General features: G+C 38.3%; 1 protein-coding gene across 2 annotated transcripts in view; it reads left to right on the forward strand.

Moving 5' to 3' along the window:
• The window catches only part of KCNN3 (potassium calcium-activated channel subfamily N member 3), a 286,582-nt gene that overhangs the window by 53,057 nt on the left and 211,129 nt on the right, over positions 1–22,396 (forward strand). The window contains exon 1 of one of the 2 annotated variants that reach the window (XM_074223373.1): positions 8,706–8,854. The exons of the other annotated variant lie outside the window; for it this stretch is intronic. The gene's annotated coding sequence lies outside the window, so the exon portion shown is untranslated. Of the gene's footprint in view, positions 1–8,705; positions 8,855–22,396 lie in introns of those variants that run through there. 2 annotated transcript variants of the gene reach the window in all.

The following is a 22,396-nucleotide window of genomic DNA, read 5'->3' on the forward strand; positions in this document are numbered from 1 at the left end:
TTATCTCTCTATGTCATCTTTGGAAAACTCTCAATATTGGAAAGTTTTTCCTTATTAGGAAGCTAAAATGAACCATTGCTCAGCTTCTATTAGGAGCAGTTAGGTGGTGTAGTAGGGGCCTAGAGTCAGGAAGATTCATCTTCCTGAGTTCCAATTCAGCTTCAGACACTTCTTAATTTTGGGACCCTGCAAAAGTCACTTTACCCTTTTTGTCTCAATTTCTTCCTCTATCAAATCTAGAGATGGAAATGACAAATCATTCTTTTTTTTGTTGTTGTTATAATTTTTTTTAATTATGTCCAACTCTTTATTTGGGATTTTCTTTTTTTTCTTTAATAAATATTTTATTCATTTTCCAGTTATATTCAATAGTAGTTTCCATCTATCATTTTCTGGTAAAGTTTTGAATTTTACAGTTTTTCCCCCACCCTCCCTTCCCTCCCCCCCCACCCTCCCACAGAAGGCAATCTGATGATAATCTTTATATTGTTTCCATGCTTATAGTGATCAAAATTGAATGTGTTGAGAGAAAAATCATATCCTTGAGGAAAAGAATATAATATTAGAGATAGAAAAATTATGTAGTACATAAGACAACTTTTTTTTTTAATTGAAGGTAATAGTCTTTATCTTTGTTTAAACTCCACAGTTCTTTCTCTGGATATAGATGATATTCTCCATTGTAGATACTCTAAAATTGTCCCTGATTATTGCACTGATGGAATGAGCAAGTCCATTAAGGTTGATCATCACCCCCATGTTGCTGTAGGGTATACAGTATTCTTCTGGTTCTGCTTATCTCATTCAGTATCAGTTCATGCAAGTCTTTCCAGGCTTCTTTGAAATCCCATCTTTCTGGTTTCTAATAGAACAATAATGTTACATAATGTACAACGACAAATCATTCTAGTATCTTTGCCAAGAACAAAGACTGAAAAATGATTGAAAATCAACTCCATCCCTTTCCTACATGACAGCTCTTGAGATACTTGAAGGCCCGTATCATGCTTTTCTCTCTTGTTCGAGTTAAATGTCCCTAGTACCTTCCATTGATGTAATACTATTTCGAAGTCTTTTACTAATCTGGATGCCCTTCTCTTGATGCTCTCCTGGTTTTCAACATTCTTTCTAAAATGAAGGGGGCAGCTAGGTGGCCACAGTGGATAGAGCACTGGCCTTGGAGTCAGGAGTACCTGAGTTCAAATCCAGCCTCAGACACTTAATAATTACCTAGCCCTGTGGCCTTGGGCAAGCCACTTAACCCCATTGCCTTGCAAAAACCTAAAAAAAAGAATTCAGCTTATTTACACCTAGGCTGATGTTTTAAACTTTGAAGACCTCTTTGGGCCCAGCATGTTAGTTATCTTTCTCAGCCTAGGAGAATTGATAAACATACCATCTCTGCCTTTAATCTAAATCATTGATGAAATGTTGACCATCATACATTCAACAGTATATTCTCAGAACTTTCCTATAAAGACATCCTTCCTATGGGACACTGACTCATTAATAACTATTCTTTGGGTATGGCTATTCAATGAGTTCTAAGTCAATTCAGATGCCCCTTGTCTCATATCTCTCCATCTTTTCTACCAAAATAGGGTGAGACATCTGACAAATATATATATATATATATATATATATATATATATATATATATCTGACAAATGTTTTGCTAAAATCTAGATAAACCATTCCTATAGCTCTTCCCTGAACTGTCAGTCTAGAATCTCAAACCAAAGGGAAATGAGATTATTCTGACTTGACCTGTTCTTGATGAAGACATACAGGTTTTTTTGTGATTACTGGTTCCTTTTCTAGATGTTCAGTAACCATCCCTTTAATAATATGTTCTGGAATTTTTTTGTCAAAGTTGAGATCAGTTGGTAATTTCTATGTTCTTCCCTTTTTGGAAAATTGGAAGAGTTGTTTTTAGTTCCATGTAAACTCTTCCATCATACATGAAAACATAGGTATGTATGTATATATGCATATATAAGCACATATGTTTGTACGCATATATGTATGCATGTATATGCATATATATTTTAACCACCAATGACAATGACCTAGAAATTAGGCCTGCCTCTTACAGTAACTGTAGGATATATTTGATTCATCTGACATCATCAGAGTCAGTCTGGTGTTTTCTTAATATCTCCTTGCTTATCTTGAATATCAATTCTTCATTAATTTTTTTATTCCATCAGTAAGAGTCCAAAGATCATTTTTCTTGGCAGCAAAACCAGAAGCAATATAACAATCGAGCACCTCATCTCTCCCTCATCTCAGCTAATATTGAATGTTAGCACTCCTGACACTATTATTATAAGTGATACTATTGTTTTGTATTGGCCCTCATTATTTCTCCTTGTTTCCTTCTTCTGTTAACATATTTTAAAAATCTAGGTCGGTTGAATTGTTCCCTGAGTATCCACATTAGTCTTTTCAGAAAACTCCCTCTTTTTCTCCTTGTCCAGGTGTTGTTTTTATGGTTTCAGAACTTTATTTCTAAGAGCTTTCTCATATCTTCTGGGTTGACTTGACTTTCCTATAGAATTCTGATCTACTACCTATCCTTCCTCTGAAATCTCTGAAATCCAAAATCTAGAGCGCATAGGAAGGCTTAAGAAAAAATAATCATATGCTATCCACTTTCAGAGAAAGAACTGAGGGAGTCTGAATGCAAATTGAAATATACTATTTTCACTTTATTTCCTGTTTTTTTTTACTTTTGTTCTTTTTTTCACAACATGTATTTTACATGATTATACATATATAGCCTTTGTCAAATTGTTTACTGTCTTATGGGAGAAGGGAGGTGAGGGATGGTGGGAAAAAATTTGAAACTCAAAATTTAAAAAAAATTGAATGTTACAAATTGTAATTTACAAAATAAAGTATGATTTAAAATATAAAAAAAGAAAAAATATGAAGGCAAGTGTCCTTTAAAGGAATTGCGCAGAACTTTCCCAAACCAATAAAAAATTATTTTTTAGATTTTTGCATTTTTTGGATCATTTGGTTGATTTGGGATTCTCTGCATTTATGATGCCCATAGCATTTAGGGAGGTGATATCATGGAAATGGCATTGGATTTGGACTCAGTTAGTCTGGGTTGAAATCCTAGTTCTGCCACTTACTATGTGAATTTTGAATTCTCAACCTCAGTCTCCTTACATAATATGTTCTTTACTAACCACACAGGGCTGTGATAGAACTCCAAATAAGGGGATGTATATGAAGATTTGCAAACAAGAATATCTAGGAATGTCTGGAAGCATATGACTTAGTGCAGAGAAGTAATTGTAGGCTAATGGATAGAAGAACCTGGGTCTGGGAGCTTGGAAACTCTTGCATTTCTTACATTGGTTGTTTGATCCTGGGCAACTCATGTAAACTACCAGTGATTCAGGCCTGGTTTTGTGACACTGTGACACTGAAACTAGCAGAAAAGTTGCCAAGAGGCATTGATACAGGGAGTTTTTCCATTGAGAATTCTTAAATCAATATAATCATGGGTCTAGACTAAAAAAAAAAGATTTAGCACAGATAAATATGGATTGTAGTTTTGGGGCGATTAGATGGGTAAGGATGTAGAACCACTCACTGCTCTCTGCTCTCTTGGGGGTTTGCTAATAATTAAGATTTATTTGATTGCTTTGACCTTGTGTTTATGGGGTCACTTTGTGGTTGAGTTTTGCTCATCAAGACAACGTGTACTCTTCTCAGCAAGCCTTCTTCAGCAGGCCCCACTGGAAGTTGAGGTATACTTGACTAGGAGTGCTAAGGATGTTGGGTCTCTGCTTCTCCCTGATGCTCCCCTCAGTACTTAGCTACCCTTCCTCTCTCTTGGGTTGGAGGAGTAAAGAATAATATAAATTCTTTTAAAAATTATTTAATTAATTTTTTATCCATATGCACAGGTATATTTTTAAATTACAAAATTTCCCTCCACCCTCCCTTCCCACCCACCTCCCCCTCAGTGGTGAACAGTCAGGTTAGCATTGTACATACATAGTTTTGATGAACATGTTTACAGATTAGTCATTTTCAGTATGAGGAATTAGGATTAAGGAAAGAGATACATAAGAGATAATTTTTATAAAGTGTTCATCAGATTCTGAAGGATTGTTTTTTGTTTTGTTTTGTTTTTCTTCCTCTGGATGGGAATAGCTGGTACATAACTGGTCTAAAACGGTTGTCCTAGCTCTTGACTGCTGAGAGGAGCTACTTCCATCAAGGTTGATCATCTCACAATGTTGTTAACGTGTACATTGTTCTCTTGATTCTGCTCCCTTTGCTCAGCATCAGATGCTGTAAGTCATTCCATGCTCTCTAGAATCTGATCATTAATATTCCATGGTATTTGTGTACCATAACTTGTTTAGCCATTCCCCAATTGATGGGCATCCCCTCAATTTCCAATTCTTTGCCACTACAAAAAGAGTTGCTATGAATATTTTGAAACATGTAGGACTTTTCCCATTTTTTTATGATTTTTTTTCTTGGATATAGGCCTAGAATTGGAATTGCTGGATCAAAGGGAATGAAGTTTTTGTTGTTCTTTGAGCATAGTTCCATATTGCTCTACAGAATGGTTGGATCCCTTGAACTCCACCAGCAATGCATCAATGTCCCAATCCTCCCACAACCTCTCCAACATTGATCATTTTCCCTTTTTCTCATCTTGGCCACTCTAATAGATGTGATATGATACCTCATTGTTGTTTTATTTGCATTTCTCTAATCAATAATGATTTGAAGCATTTTTTCATATGATTATATAAAGCTTTAAATTCTTCAGTTGAAATTTGTCTATTCATATCCTTTGACCATTTTAACAATTGAGGAATGACCTGTAACCTTATAAATTTGATGCAATTCTCTATATATTTTAGAAATGAGACCTTTATCATAACTCCTAGTTGTGAAGATTATTTCTCAGCTTTCTGCTTTCCTTCTAATTTTGGCAGCATTGATTTTATTAGTACAAACTTTTTAAATTTAAAATGGACAAAATCATTCATTTTGCAGTTTCTAATGTACTCTAATTCTTTTTTAGTCCCCTTTCCATAGATCTGATAGAGTATTTCTTGGTCTATTAATCTAATAATGGTGTAGCCCTTTATGTCTAAATCCTGTACCCATTTTGACCTTTTTTTTGGTATAGGGTGTGAGATGTGGGTCTATGCCTAGTTTTTGTCATACTATTTTCCAGTTATGCCACAATTTTTGTCAAATAGTGAGTTCTTATCCCTGAAGCTGATGTCTTTGGGTTTGTCAAACAGAGAATTGCTGTAGTCATTTACTGTGGTTTGTTTTGAACCATCCTAATCCATTGATCCATTACTTTATTTCTTAACAGTACCAGGCAGTTTTGATGATTGATGCTTTATAGTATAGTTTTAGATGCTAGGCCATCTTCCTTTACATTTTTTTTCCATCAATTCCCTTGTTATACTTGACCTTTTGTTGCTACAGATGAATTTTGTTATTATTTTTTCTAGCTCGGTAAAGTAGTTATTTGGTTGTTTGATTGGTATGGTACTGAATAAGTAATTTAATTTGGGTAGAATTGTCATTTTGATTATATTAGCTTGACCTAACCATGAGCAATTGACATTTTCCCAATTATTTAGATTTGACTTTATTTGGGAGTGTTTTATAATTGTATTCATATACAGACAAACCCAGAAACTATAATTGTATAGTTTCTGGGTTTGTTTTGGGAATAATAGAAATTCAATGACTACTACTACTACTACTATTAATAACTAGCATCTATAAGTTATTATAGGGCAGCAAGATGGTAGATAGAGTGCTAGGCCTGGAGTCAAGAAGATCTGCATTCAAATCCAGACTCAGACACTGCCTAGTGACTCTGGGCAAGTCACTTAACCTTAACTATAGTTTACCTCCATCTCCTTATCTATAAAATGAGCTGAAGAAGGAATGAGTCAGAGATGATTGAATTTGACTCAATAAAGTTTGCATGACATTTTATATAAGTTAATGATGTGATCCTTACAACATTCCTGGGATATACATATATGTATATATATATATATATATATATATATATATATATATATATATGTGTGTGTGTGTGTGTGTGTGTGTGTGTGTGTGTGTGTGTATTTATGTATAGCTCCTATTATTTTTATTACTCTCATTTTACAGATGAAAAAACTGAGGTCATGAGAAGTTAAGTGACTTGCCCAGGATCATAGAGGCAGAAAAAGTTTGAGGTCAGATATGAACTCAGGAAAGATAAATCTTATTGATTCCAGGCTCAATGGTCTATTTGCTATATCACCTAGCTGCCCTAAATGGAAGTTGAACACAGGACCCATTTAGGTTTGCTAATAAGAGTAAACTTTCCAATATTGGGAGTTTTCCAAAGGTGATATATAGAGATAATGGATTTCCCTTTCATGGGAGTCTTCAAGTAAAAGCTAGATGACTACAAGTAAGAGGGAGTTGGACTCAAGAGTGTGCTTGTAGATATTTAACAACCAGCTTTCTGAAAACTTATAACATATTTACATGAGAGATATTCACCAGTAAAAAACACAGAGGTGAGAAATCCAGTGCCAAATTTTGGAAATAGCAAGGAGTTCGATTTAGTTTTGATGTAGTATATGGAGAGGAAAATTTTTTGTAATATCAAGCTGAGGAATTTGTAATTTATCCTAGAAGCAGAATATAGTCATTGAAGTTTCTTGAGAAAGGGAATAACATATTAGCATCTGCCTAAGTAACAATTGCTGAGCAGTTGCTGAGAAATGGAGGAAGATAGGTGGAGGAATCTTAGGAGGACCGTTATCCTTGCTGCTATCTCTTGAACAATTATACCTTTATTGTGGATGCTAACATAGAGAGCTTCCCACAGGCTCACATTAGTCTCAGAACAGGAATCTTGTCAGAACAGGACTGTTTCCTTTAATGAGAAAAATCACTCTCTTTTCCTAAAACCCCCCCATCAATCTACTTGCACAATTCACTGCCCAGATGTATCTCTTTCCTTTGGAGGTTTGGGCTGGGACAGCTGAGTCAAATCCACTGGCCCTGGAAATGAATTAAGACACCTCACTATGGAAAGATGTCAGAGTCCATTTGACTGTTCATTCTCTTCCTTTGCTCTTGCCCTGATTGGGAAAGATCGAGGAAGTGTTCAGTTTTTCATCTCAGGCAGGGAGTTGGCCCCAAAGTCTTCGACACTGACACTTCCTGTCTGGGCTGGATCCATCTGGAGCCAACTTTTTCAGGAGGCCTTGATAGCAGCCGTGGGTGGACAGAGAGAGATAGGTCCAAGAAGCATCGGTCTCTACCATTCCAGCTTGTATTGCTCTAAGGCCTGGGCTTTCTCTGGGGATGTGGAAACTGGAAGGAGGGAGACAAAGAGAGTGGAGATGGAGAGGTTTGTCCCTGCCTTTCTCCTCTGCATCTTTCATTGGCACTGTTATATTTAAGCTTCTTAAAACAATGGGTTCCCAGCAAATAACTGCTTGTTTAGTCATTCAAGTGAAGAAATTAGAGGTTACTGTGTATGTTAAAAACATAATTCTACAACCTATTTACTATTAGAAAAAAACAGGCCTGTGAGAGAACCAATTTCATTTGACTCCCAATTTGAAGGGAATTTTTGATAGTTATTACTGTACATACCACCAGAGCACCGTTTAACTGACCCATCATAGACTATTTCAGGAAAGTAGGGGGTACTATTAATAATAATCCTAGCTTATATTTATATAATGCTTTACAGTTTATAAAGAGCTTTTCATCCAGTATGTCTGATATAGAGGAAGCATTTATTAATTGCCTATGAGATTTCAGGTCCTGACAATACAAAGAAAAGAGCAAAAATAGGGTTTTTGTCTTTAAGGAGCTCAAATTCTAATTGGGGGGGGGGAACAAGCAAACAGCATGTAGCACAAGTCCAGTCAAGGAGCTCTTGTTATCACCTGTGCTAAGCTGGGGGATAGGAATACAGATAGAGAGAGACAGCCCCTACCCTCAAGGAGCTTACATTCTAATGGAATGAAAGAAGTCAAAAAGGGATGGGAAAAGCTATTCAGGAGAGTCAGAAGGACAGCCTGGTGAGGCCATTGTTGACCTGGGTTTCCTTAAAATGGAGAGCATAGGAAGAGCCAGCTGATTGGGAAGAGAGGATTTTGTAATGGAAGGTATACTTTGCATGGTGAAGAAGTTTCTGGGGGATGGCAGAAAAGATCTGAAGAGAATATATGACATGGACCAGCTTTTCAGTAAGCCAAACTGACCTCCATGTTTAACAAGGGGGCTGATCTGGGATCAGAATCCTGGATTCCTGACTCTTGACTTGAGGGTCTATATACCCTAAAATATTGCCTCATAATGAGAGAACAGTGCAGGAGAAGAAAAAAACAATTGGGTAGGGTAAAGATGGGTCATGGAAGAAGAGAAGGAGGAGGAGAGGAGGGAGAGACAAAGACAGCACCTTTAGAGAAAAAGAAGAGAGGAAACAGACAGGATGCTTCACAGGGAAAGAGAACAGAAAGCAACACACCCTGGCTGGCTGAGCTTTTATAGCATCAAAAGCTAAAATAAAATAAGCAAGAACTTGGATGAAGGAAATGATCTGTTCCCTCCCCCTCCCTCCCCCAAGGTGGGCTTTGGACTTTCCCCTCTCCATCATTCCTCTCTCTCTGACACTGCTCATTTATATAAGGTTGTGTGGTTATACTGACATTATATTTGACCCTCAAAGCATTATTATTATTATTTTTCCCAATTTACAGGTGATGAAACAGAGTCCAGAAAGATGGGAAATCACAGGGATGGATCTTGAACAGCAGTTCCCTGACAGGTAGCATGGCATGGTGTGGTGGAAAGAGGAGCAGATTTGGAATGAAAGACCAGCACCCCAACCTGATTTTTCTGGCTCTTGTTTCCTCATCTGCAAAATGAAGGGATTGGATTCTCTCTCCTGAAAGATTCCTTCTAGTTCTAAATTTGTGATTCTAAGATGAATTTTGTGTAAAATGAGAGGATTTGGTTTCTAAGGTGCCTTCTAGCCATAAATCCTGCGGTCTGATAATCCTAGTACCCAGCATAGTTACTGCCACAGAACAAACCCTTAATAAATACCAGTTGACCAACTGAGATTTGATTTTTGACAGGAAAAGGCAAGGCAGGGCTGGCAAGAGGCCTAATTCAACTCCTCTTGCCAGTAACTTGATGTGTGAACTTGGGTGAGTCATTTCTTAGTCTGGGTCTCAATTTCTCCATCTGTAAAAATGAGGGGGATGGATTAAAAGATCTCTTAGTTTCCTCCCATTTTTAGTATTGCATGATTTTATGGGCCTTCCTATCTATGCCCTGAGAAAAGATTTTTCAGCTGGAAATGTGTGTGAAGATTCATGTTGAAAACTCTTTTCATAGCCTTAGTTTGTGAGCTCTTGCTAGGACTGCTGTCTAGACATTTTGAGCTTTAGCCCCCATTTTGGAGAAGCAACCTACATTTCTATAATCTCTTCTGTCCTAAGACAATCAGGCCATGATGGGTTAAATTGGTCTCACAAATGACTGAAATGGTCCAGAAATGATGAGATAAATAAATGGTGAAGAGATGACATATAATTACCATGCTTCCCAGGCACTGTGACACCTTCCTGCTAAAAATAGCCCCCCCTCCCCCCAAATAGCTGCTCTGATTTTATATTATAATAATGGTTCATCAACCTGAGATCACAGCTGTCTGTAATGGGGCTGCTAATGGCTATACCATCTCCAGAAACTGCCAGGCTCAACAGGGACTCTGTGCTTCTGATAGCAATACTGTCACCTTCATGTTTAGTTACACTGCATTACATGACCCCAGTGCCTAGCCACGTTCCTAGAACTGTAACTAGGTTGGGACAAATGGGGCTTTGCCTAGGGTGTCAATATCCTAAGGGGCAGTATATTTTCTCCTAGGTAACTGCTATCTCTGTGCCTTGGTCTTGCTCTGTATACACCATAACTACCTCCAGGGTCCTGTTTCCAAGGTACCCCTCTCCAGAACCTTTCTTCACTTCCAGTCTTTGTAGCGATGAGAACTAGAATTGCTGGAGAATGAATAACTTCTTCTCCAGGTGTAACTAGTTATATACCTCTTGTTGATCTGACTTTTGGACTGCATTCTGTCTTGTATCACCCATTTACCTTTGGTAGGGCTGACCTCTGCATTGTGTGCTGCTAGCCCCAACTGTTTTGTTGTTGTTTTCAAATAAGAACATTCCTAGTTTCAGCTTTCCTGTTTGTCTATCATAGAAGTATCAGAGGGAAAGAATTTTGAGTTTGTAGTCACTGGTTGGACTTAGATTTGAATTCCAGCTCTGACATGCATTAGCTGTGTGATCAGGAGAGAATGATTTTCTCTTTTGAGATCTCAATTTCTTCATCTCTAAAGTGGGAATAATAATACTCTCTCCATCAATTTTGCAATATTATTGTGGGAAAAGCCTTTTGTAAACCTTGGAAAAGGCTATAGAGACGAAAGTTATTAAGCTGAATGAGAGCCTGAATGTGGAACTAAAAGATCTAGGGGCAAATCTTACTCCCTACTTCTTTTCTCAATAGTCTTAGTTGTAAAATAAGGGGGTTGAACTAAGTGATCACAAGATCATTTTAATCTATAATCCTCTACATGAGATGTGTGGGATAGGAGGACCTGGGGAGATGAAGAGGACATAGATCAGGGAAAAAGTAGAGGCATAAGATACCTGAGTTTCAGTTTGACATAGGAGTCTTTCTCTGAATGGAAGTCAATAAGATGCAGATGTGTGACTTAATAAGGTACAAAGGTCTGGTGGAATCAAAACTGGTTGAATGATCATTCCTAAGGAGGAATGACTCACATATTGATGTGTTGAGCAAGAAGAAAGTCTATAATGGCATGTGTTGGGTTGCCTTCATTTTTTTTCTGTTCAACATTTTTATCAATAATTTGTGTGATGACAGAGCTAATTATAATAATTAACATTTATATGGCAATTTGAAATTTACACAGGGACAAAGAAGGAAATGGACAATTATAAAGTACCTATTTTCTGCTGGGCAGCTAGGTGACCCAGTGGATAGAATGTCAGGCCTGGAGTCAGGAAGTCCCATATTCCTGAATTCAAATCTGGCCTCAGACACTGACTGGTTATGAAATCCTGGGCAAGTCACTTAATTGTATTTGCCTCAGTTTCCTCCTCTGTAAAATAATCTGGAGAAGAAAATGCCAAACTGATATCTTTGTCAAGAAAGACAAAATTGAAATGACTGAATAATAGCAAACATGTGCCAGGTAAATATTATCCCATTTGATCCTTTTAACACTCTGGAAGGTAAGTGTCATTATTATCTTCATCTTGCAACTGATGAAACTTGAGGGTGAGGGAAGTTCAGTGTCTTGCTGAGGGTCATGCAGCTCATCATTGCTGAAACTGTATTGGAACTGAGATCTTCCTGATGCTGGATCCAGCAATCTTTCCAATGTTCTACCCAGCTACTTCTAAACTCAGAACTTCATATATATATAAAATTTGTCCCTCACAGAAAATAATAATATCATTTGTCCCTCACGGAAAATAATAGTAATAATAATAATTGATAAAATATATATCTTTCTTTAAAGTCTATAAAGCACTGAGCATATAGTATCTCATTTTATAGCTAAGAAAACATATTATCTCATGTTCTCTCTCAAAAGAAGGAAGGTGCTATTGTTATATAATGAGGTAGTGCTCTTATTATCCCCATTTTTCAGATAAAGAAATTGGAAGTGGAGACTTGTCCAGGAACACACAACTAGTAAGTGTCTGAGACTGGATTTGAACCTAGGAACATGAGTCTTCCTGACTCCAGAACTGACATTCTAATCACTGAGCCACCTCACTGCCCAACACATATAGATGCTTTTTTAATGTCTAATATTTATATGGTGCTTTAAGATATGTAAATCATGTTACATATGTTTTTATATATACATACATTGTATACATTGTATATACATGCAAATATATACAATATATAGATTATCACAGCAACCTTGTGAGGTAGATATTATTATTATCCTTATTAAATTGAATTAGACAAAGGTTAAACAGTCCATCCATGGTTATGTAGTGAGTGAGTGTGTAAGGTAGGATTTGAACTCAACTCTTCCTGATTTCAGGTCTAGCACTCAACTACTTCATTACATATCTGCCTTCTGTAGGTTTTATCATTATCCATCCATACAGATGAGGAAAATGAGCATTAGTGAGATGAAGTGACTTTTCTAAGATTATACAGTTAATGAATTTGAGTCTTTCTTGCTTCTAATCCATTATGCCTTCCCTATGATGGTATGGTTATCTACTTTGTGCCTGATGTGAAGCTGGCAGGGAAAGAAGATGCCACATGGGAGAACAGAGGTGAGATTCAGAACAATCTCAAGAATCTAGAATGATGGACTGAAACTGGCAAAATGAATTTTACTAGGGATTATAGGATCATGGATTTAGAGATTGCCATACTTCAAAGGACATCTTGTCCAAACCCCTTCTTTTACTGATGAGGAAACTGAGATCAATGGGGTGAAGTGACTTGACCAGGGTCACACAGGTAACACATCACAAAGTCAGGATCTGGTCCCTAATTCCCAATCCAGGACTCTTTTTCATTGCGACACATTGGAGATAGGCAAATTCCTGCACTTGGAATTCCAGTCAACTCAGGGCTGGCTAGGTGGAATAGTGGTAAGAGCACTGATTCTGCAGTCAGAAGGAACAGAATTCAAATTTGATCTCAGATACTAACTGTGTGACCCTGGGCATGTCACTTAACTCTGATTGCTTCCTACCCTCTCAAAAAGAAAAACTTCATGAATGGGATGGGAGAAACGTGACTGAAAGTTATAGTTCTGTAGTGAAGACCCAGGACTTTTTAGTCTATTGTCAGTACAATTGAAGTCCCCAGGATGCAGTGTTTGCTCCCCCTGCCCAAAAGTAGATTTTGTATTTCATTAATGGAGGCTGAGTATCCAGAATTAAAGAGAGGATGGCACTATTTAACTCAAGTGATGAGGCTGCCTTTGAAAGAATATGTCTAATTCTGTGTGTCGCAATTTAGGGAGGACATTGACATAGTCAGAGGAGGGCAAACAGGACAGGAACAAGATTAGCCATCAATGCATAATAGTATCTGTTGAAGGAGCTGAGACTGTTTAGCCTGGAGATGAGAAGACTGGAGGGTGGGCTGGTAGAGAGGACAAGAAAAGCTCTCTTCAAATATTTGAAAGGCTGTCATGGAGAAGATGGATTAGACTTCTCTTGCCTGTACCCGGCTGGCATAAATAGGAACAATGGGTGGGAGCTGCAGGAAGATGAATTTCATGTTAATATACAGAAGAATTAAGTTCTGAGCTGTCCAACAATGGAATGGGTTGCTTTGTAAGGTCAGGGGGTATTCAATTACTAGAGCAAGGTAGGATGACAATAGGCTCATAACAAGATCATAGAATTTAGGACTAAAAGGAAACTTGGAGTTACCTCCCCAATTAATTTTATGGCTAAGAAAACAAAGACTTGGTTGATAAAGAGTGCTGGACCTTGAATCAAGGGGATCTGTGTTCAAATGTGACTCAGACATTTGCCATTTGTGTTACTCTGGGCAGGTCACTTAACCTCTATTTGCCTAAGAGGTAGTTAGGTGTCTCAGTGGATAGAGCACTGGACAAAGAATCAAAAGGACCTGAAGTTGAATCCCACCTTAGACAATTATTAGTTAAATAACCCTGAGCAATAATTTAGCCACTGCCTGCCTCTGTTTCCCCATCTGTAAAAACAAAAATGATAATGATAGTACCTACCTCCTATGGTTGTTGTGATAATTAAATGAGATAATATTTGTGAAGTGTTTTGCAAATCTTAAAAGGTACAATGTAAATGATTGCTATCAATATCACCATCATTTAAAAAATTATTGTAAGGGGACAGAGATTTGTGACTGTATCCTTTGATGCCAAGTCCTTTAGACAGGTTTATGGAAGTGGGGTTTGAGCTTCAGTTAGAGCCTGAACCTGAGGTGCTCTGTGATCTTTTCCCACTCTAAAACTGTATGAAAAATGGAAATGAGAGAGATCATCCTACTGGCCTCAATGAATTCAAATCATCATTTCATCAAGTATTTATGAAGCACTTTTTATAGGCCAAGCATTCACTAGAAATACAAAGAAATCCCCCCCCCCCCCCACTGGCAGACATAATTACTGAGCTACGGTTGATGATCTTTGAAAGTTCTTGGAGAACAGCAGATGGGAGAGGAGCAAATGTCCACATTTTCAAAAAAAGGGAAGACAGTAAATCTCACTTTTAATCAGTGAGATTAAGTTTGATCTGACAAAATTCTAAACCATATTATTAAAGGCATGACTTTTGAGTATTTAGAAAAGGTGGTCATGATCATAAAGGACCAGCATGGCCTCATCCTAATCTGGTTTCCTTCTATACACAAGATTACTGGTGTGGTAGGGTTTAGGGGAATGCCATAGATTTCATCTAAACTGATTCAAATCTGACCTCATATACTTTCACTTGTATGATCATGAGGCAATTAATAAATACTCTTTGCCTCAGTTTCCTTATTGAAATGAAATGGTAAACCACCCTGTATCTTTGTCAAGAAAACCCCAAATAGGATCACAAAAGGTCAGACATGACTGAAATGACTGAACAGCAGTAAACAAATATGGACAAGTTAGAGAGAATGGGGATACATGATAATATACATATTTGAGTTCAGCATGGATTGAATATTATAAATTCATGGAGGGGTCATCAATGGGTCTATAGATACTTGAAGTAAAATGCCCCAGGGATTGGCCTCTAGTCTTGTATTGGTAAATCATTTTTTCATTACATGGATGAAGGCAGATATTCAAGTTCATTTCATAAATAGTTTTGTTTTGGTTTGGTTTTTTTAGGGTTTTTTTTTTTTTGCAAGGCAGTGGGGTTAAGTGGCTTGCCCAAGGTTACATAGCTAGGTAATTATTAAGTGTCTGAAGCTGGATTTGAACTCAGGTCCTCCTGACTCCAAGGCCAGTGTTCTATCCACTGTACCACCTAGCCGCCCCAATAAATAGTTCTTAAATGCCTACTATGTGCAAGGGGTCTTGCTAGTCTCAGACAAAAATACAATTATTTTCTGTCAGGGAGCTTGCAGTCTCCTGGGCATACTTTCAGATTTGCAGATGTCATAAAAGAGGAAGGGAGAACTAACATGTTGGATGACTGAGTCAGAATTTCCAAAGATCTTGGCAGACTAGAAACATAAAACAAATCTAATAAGATGAAAATTGTCAAAGATAAGTAAATAATCTTACCATAGGTTCAGAAATTCAGCTGTATAGGTAAGGGATGGGAAGATGAAGTTAGATGACAATTTGCCTAACAAATTTTGGTAGATTTTGGTAAACTACTATCTCAGTATGAAACAATAGGGGGATATGAAAGGTCAGAACACTTTCCTCATCTTAGATTGTATTATGACAGGTATAATGACTAGAATGAGGGGGTTGATGGTCCTGCTGTACTCTGCCCTGGGTTGGGCACATTTAGTAGATTGTGTTTAGTTTGGCGTTATACATTGTAAGAAGGACATTGACAGGCTTCAGTGTGTCCAGGGAAGGCCACCAGGATGGTGAGGGAACCAGAGAACATGTCCTACAAAGAACAATAGAAGGAATCTATAAAAAGGGGGTGGATCAGGTCTCCTCTAAGTTCTCTTCCAGATCTGAATCAAAGGTCCCAGGAAGCTATGCCAACTGGGAGTTGTACAAGAGAAAATTGGGAGAATTTATGAAGAAAGATGCTATCTACCTCTAGAGAAGGACCTACATATTGCATAGTTTCACATCTATATCTGTGTCAAATCTTGGTTTTTTCTAGGGTAGGGTTAAGAGGGAGGAGGAAAACTGCTTAGAACTCAAATGTAGCAAAAACAATAAAGAAGAAATAAAAAGAAAAGATTGGGGAGGAAGGTCATTTATCTGCCTACAAGTTTCTGAGGGATAGTCATGTGGAAGAGGGAGTGACTCTGTTTTACTCAGTCTATCTAGGAACAAGCTAGCAACAATAGACCAGAGTTAAAGAGAGGCAGAATTAGGTGTAGTAAAAGGGAAAGCATATCCTAACAGATACGAAAAAAGTGGAGTAGGCTACCTTGGGAAGTAGCAGACTCCACCTTGCTGGAGGTCTTTTTAAGTTAAGAGGAACCACCTGTTGGGTCTATATGACAGTGCTTGTGATATAGTAGGAACCTGAAAAATGCTGGTAAATTGACTTATATTCTCTATATTTATATAGATTAGATTTATTAACCTACAATTTTCTTCTAACTCTTAAATGCTATGATTCTAGGAAGTAAACTCCAATATTTTTGAGGCTGTATGGTGGACCTAGAGAACATAGCTTGTGTTTTTCTAAGACTTTATATGGGATTGCTATTAAAGTTTCCCTTCTTGTCCATTATTCTAGATGGTTCTGGTTTCAGTCATGTCCAACTCTTTATGATCTCATTTTGGCTTTTTCTTGGTAAAGATACTAGAGAAGAATGCTATTTTTCTCAAGCACATTTTATAGATGAGGAAATTGAGGTAAACAGGCATAAATGACTTGTCCAGGGTCACATTGTGTCTCAGGTTGGAGTTGAACTCAAGAAAATGAGTCTTCCTGGTTCCAAGCCCAGTGTTCTATCTTCTGTGCTGTCTGGCTGCCCCTCAGGCTAATTAGTTTAGAAGTTAATAGTTTTAGAAGGTTATGGGACTGATTCATCTTCCCCCCCCAGGGATGGTGATGGAGTTCTTCTAATGAATTTCTCTTCACTTTATGACCTGTTCCCCCTTGTAGGGGATTGCATGTAAATTCCCATCATTTACCTGGGTTTAGGTCATAGGTCGTGGCTATGGGAGGTAGTCTGGTCTATTGAAGGCTTAACCAAGCAAATTGGGCCTCTTTAGCATTTGTTGTAATCATCCTTAAAAATCCCACACTCAGAGGAGCAGTGCCATGCCCTCTGATTGATTCTTTCTCAAATATTCAAGAACTGGGCTGGATGGAGGTTCAAAGACTCATACTGTTGGGCTGGAAGAAACCTTAGAGAGCATCTAGTTCAAATGGAAGCCCAGAGAAAGAAATATCCACATAGCTAGAAGGTAGCAAAACAGGGCCTAATAAGAAAAGAGAGGGCATCCTCATAGCTTCCCTACATAACGGATGGTTCACTTTTTATTCAGATAATTCTTCATTCTGTATAAGGTACTATCCTACTTGCTATGGGAACAACAATTGGGAAAATGCATGCCATAGAAACTTATGTTGAATGTGTTCCTCATTTGGATCCTTTCACTACACTTTCCCCTTCTTATCTTTTCATCATCTCAAGGGCTCAGATGAGTTGGACCAAGAAAACCAGTTGACATGGTTTTGAGAAGAAACACTGTTGCTGTGATGAGGGCAGTACCAAAGTCAAAAGTAGAAATGTAGTTCTGAGCCATAGAGAAACCAAGGAGTATGGCAAAACTCCCAGAGAAAGGTTCATAGATAGCATTGTGACCTTTGCAGGTGACTTTTGGATAGAAGGATAGGCTTGGAATCAGAAAGACCTATGTATAAATACTGAACAACATTTTCTGATTCTATGGAGAATGGGTTAGTAACTTTATATTTCTGAATCTCAGTTTCCTCTTCTAAAAAAGGGACTAAGAATCCTACCTCACAGCATTGTTATGAAACTCAAATGAGAGATTGTATATAAAGAGTTTAGCACATTATTTGCAATTATTATGATTTTAGGTGAAGAACTTAAAAGAGGTACAAAGACATTCAAGGTCTCATGGGTAATATTACTATTATTAACAATAATTATTATACAATTATAATAATTATATAATTGCCATATAATTATGTTATAATTATATAATTATTAGTAATAATAATAACATCACAAAAGAGGAATAAGATAAGAATAATAGTGATACAAGAATAATAGCAGGATAGGGACTTTACCTGGAACCCTTTTTATCTGGACCACACTGAAGGAGGTAAGAAGAATGAAATAATTATAATGATGATAAATCTTTGAAAATTTAGTATCCTTGAAAACTCCAATGATAAACTGATCTAGAACTGGAACAATATCAGAGATGAATTGTTAATAATAATAATAATAAGTTGCACTTGTGTGATGCTTTAAAATTTGCATTGTAGTCTATATACATCATATATACAAAGGCATTGTAGTGTTACAACTTTCGAAACTGGACAAGAGGCATTTTTATTTTTATTCTACAGATGAGAAAACTGAGGCTTAGAGAGGTCAAATAATCTGCCCATGGTCAGCACAGTTAGTAGGTCTCTGAGAGATAGACCATTCCTTGTTTTCCTAATTGACTTATAGGATCACCCTTTATATCTAAATCCTGTACCCATTTCAACCTTATCTTGGTATAGGGTGTGAGCTATTGATCCAGTTAGTAAGTCTCAGAAGTAGGATTTGAACCTAGGTCTCTCAGGCTCCAGTTTCAATACTGTTCAGTGTTGGGATTTAAACCAGATACTCTGACCCTAAATCCATCATTGTCTCCACTGCTGTCCAAGAAGAGTGGAGGGGAGAGGAGAGAGAAGACAATTGTAAAAATGCTGGGACTATTTGTATGCCAGGTCTGTCTATTAATAGCCTGTGTTTGGTTTCCACCACTTCTATCAACACCATCTATCCTCTCCAAACAATTGAAGAGCTCAGTGCCAAATTGCTAAGAGTTAACAATACAAGACTAGCTTGTGTTTCTAAAGAACAATATTTCCACATCTTATGCCGCTTGGAAGGCAAAATTTGCTTTGCACAAGCTGGTTATTTTTCGCATCATTTCCCTTTGTTTATTGTGTGAGTGTTTTGAAGCACATTCTACCTCAAAGATTGAAAATGTGGAGTAGGTGGTGATTACCAGGCCCGGGATGCCCTAGGGATGGGCCTTAGGGAAACATTTGTCATTCCTGATATTTACTGGGCTGTGGCTTTGGAGGTAGGAGGGAGCTAGGGCCACTCGGGAGAGACTGGAGCCCTTGTGACTTAGAAGGATTTCACCCTTATTTGGGTTCAGGGCTGTATGTAGGGATGCCTGTGGCGGCTTTTGGATTATTGCTTCTTCTCTCTCAGTGTCTTTAAAGATTTGCTTGGTCTAAAATAACTTGACTAAAGTCCTTTCCCCCATGTCTCAGAATGGTCTGCAAATGACCTTGTCTTGTGAAAGATCATGTCAGCCCAGTGGGCAAGCTCTGGTGGGTCTAGCCAGTCAGAAAAGACTTTGAGTATGGCCCTGGGTCTGATAGACATTTGGACATCTGTCATTGAAGGAGGCTTATCACCATTTGATCCTTACAACAAATCTGACAGGTTGTTGTTATTCTCATTTTTACAGTTGAGGAAACTGAGGCAAAGAAGGTTAAATGACTTGCCCAGGGGCACATAGTTAATTAGTATTTGAAGCTAGACTTGAACTCAGGCTTTCTTGTCTCCAGGGCTAATACTGATCTATCCACTGGGAGGTGGGGGAGGGAGAAGAGACAGAAGAATTTTGTCAATTTTATCTTTGTGACCTCTCCCACAGTTTTTCTCTTCTTTCTGTTTACACCACAATTGACTTAGTTCTGGGTTTCATCACTATTCTCCTGGACCATTACAATAACTTTTAATTAGTCTTCCTGTATCCAGTTTCTCAGCCTTCTACCCAGCTGCCAAACTGAGTTCAAGTCTCACTATATCAAGCCTCTGCTCAAGAAGCTTAATTGACTCCCTATTGCCTCTAGGATAAAATACAAATTTCTTTACCTTACATTTAAAGTGTTTCAAATAAGACTCCAGCTTATTTTTCCCTTCTCTTCCTCCCTCTTCACCATTCTTTCTGCTCCAGCCAAACTGACCTATTTGCCATTCCCTGTATATGACAATGCATAGACTGTCCCCATGTCTAGAATGCTTTTGTTCCTCATCTCCATTTCATGAAATCCCCTAGCTCTCTTAAAGAATCAGCTCAAATACTACTTCGCATACAAAGCTCCTTCTGATTCCCCCAGTTGTTAGGGCCCCATATCCCATTACTTTGTATTGATTTTTGAATAAACCTGGTATTTACTTATATACATAACTGGTATTCCACCCCCACCCTCACCCCACTCCCATTCCCATAGAGGTGCCTGTTGTTTCTGTATATCCTGGTATGTAGCACAATGTGTGAGTGATAGTAGGCACTTAATAAATGCTTGATGATTGATTGATAGGATTAAAGAAGGGAAGACAGGACAGAAGTTCCAAGGTTCAGATTTCTGAATGTCACTGTTTTGGGAAACCTATGTTTCTTTCCATCTAGGATGTGAATGCTTAGGAAATTTCCTAGAGGCCCCAGAGCCTTAGAGGTTATTGAAGAGGTGGCTATATGACCAATGTGCCAATTTTGTCATAGGAATGTCAATTTAGGGTTGAAAGCAACCTCCATGGTCATGTAATCTAGTTACTCTCCCCATTTTACAGATGAAGAAACCGAGGGTCTGACAGGTTAAGCAATGTGCCTGTGGTCACATTGATAATACATAGTAAGACTGATATTGGGCTTCAGCTTCTTCATCTCTGAAATGAGAAAGCTGACCAAGCTGATCCGCAAGTTGCTAGTGCCGAGATTCTATGAAAGATCTAGGATGAGTTAAATTCTAAACCTTGCTGTGCCTTTAAAGGCCCACCTGGGGGTTGTTTATTCTCCTGCAGGAATGCCATCAGAGGATATGGTTTCATGGACCTCCTTTCGGATCTGGGACAGGTAGGATCATAAGGATGGAAACAAAATGCTTCAAAGCAAGTCAGCCAGGAAGTACATTTATTTATTTCAGATGTTCACTAGCATTTCAACAAATCCATGGGTAGGGAATCAGAATCCTAGAATTGGAAAGGAGCTCAAAGGTCATCGAGTCTAAACCTTAGATCTTCAGCATCCTCAGCAAGAGGTCACCTCACCTCTCTTTAAAAGAACATCATGAACTCAGCTCATTCATTTGGAGGCCAGATGGTACAGGGGGAGAGTGCTGGGGCCGGGAGTTCATCTTCCTGGAGTTCATATCTGGCCTCAGGTACTTCCTATCTATGTGTTCCTCAGTAAGTCACTTCACCCTGTTTGCCTCAGTTTACTTATCTGTCAAATGAGCTGGAGAAGGAAATGGCAAACCGCTTCACTTTCCCTTCTAAGAAAACCTCAAAGGTGGTCACAGAGAGTCAGACACAACTGAAAAACAATTACAACTCATTAAGGGATTTTTCCTTTTGTGGGTCTGAAATCTGCCTTCCTGAAGCTTTTACCCTGGACCTAATTCTGTCTTCTAAGACATCAGGGATGCAAAGGTAGGATCAAAACAACTCTTGCCTTCAAGAAGCTTACATTCTAATGAGGGGAAAAAACATGTGCTTGTTGTTATGTCAGACTCTTTGTGATCCCATTTGGGGTTTTCTTGGCAAAGATACTGGAGTGATTTGCCATTTCTTTCATTTGTCAGATAAGGAAATTGAGGCAAACAGGATTAAGTGAATTGCCTAGGCTATGCTGGGTGTGGTGTGTGTGTGTGTGTGTGTGTGTGTGTGTGTGTGTGTGTAAGGGGGATGGTGCTATAAGGTTTTTCTTGGTTGTGTTTTGAGAGCTAGTTTAGTAGAAAAACCCCAGGCTATCTGAGTATGTGAAAAAGCAAATTCCTGCAATATGTAACCATGCTTCAAAATTACCTAGTTTCCCTCATTGATTCCCCTTGTGCCATCTTCCTGTAAAGGTTGGGGATTAGGACTTAGAACACTTCTTGCCCACCCACCCCTGCTTCAGAGGGCAGGAACTTGGAAGCCTGTTTCTCCTTCCAGATGGGTCAGGCTTGGCTCACTTGTTAGGAGACACAGACATTCTGCAACCACTAACAGCACATCACCATCTTTGCCAGTTCCTGAATCGAGGTGGGAATATCATTTATACACCAAGAGGCTGTAAAGAATTCATAATTCACTGCAGCCCCTTTGCTTAGCTTTTGTAAAGGAGAGCGTGTCCTTAGTTGGAAGTTGCTGGTACCTTCCAGAATCTTTTAAAGGAGGGCCGGATTCTCTCATCCTGAACTTCAAATTCCATGACAACAGCGGGGAGCTGATCAAGGAGAAGCAGAAAGCAGAGGGGGTGGGGTGGGGATGGAAATAGAAGGGAAACCAGAAGATGGAAAGGCAGGTATGAGGATAGAAGAGGCAGGGGGAGGCAGATGCAGCAGGGAAAGAAAGATGGATTTGGAGTCACAAGTTGAAGTGCTAACTTGGTCACTCTGTTCCC

The sequence above is a fragment of the Macrotis lagotis genome, chromosome 2, assembly GCF_037893015.1.
Source record: "Macrotis lagotis isolate mMagLag1 chromosome 2, bilby.v1.9.chrom.fasta, whole genome shotgun sequence".
Classification (NCBI taxonomy): domain Eukaryota; kingdom Metazoa; phylum Chordata; class Mammalia; order Peramelemorphia; family Peramelidae; genus Macrotis; species Macrotis lagotis.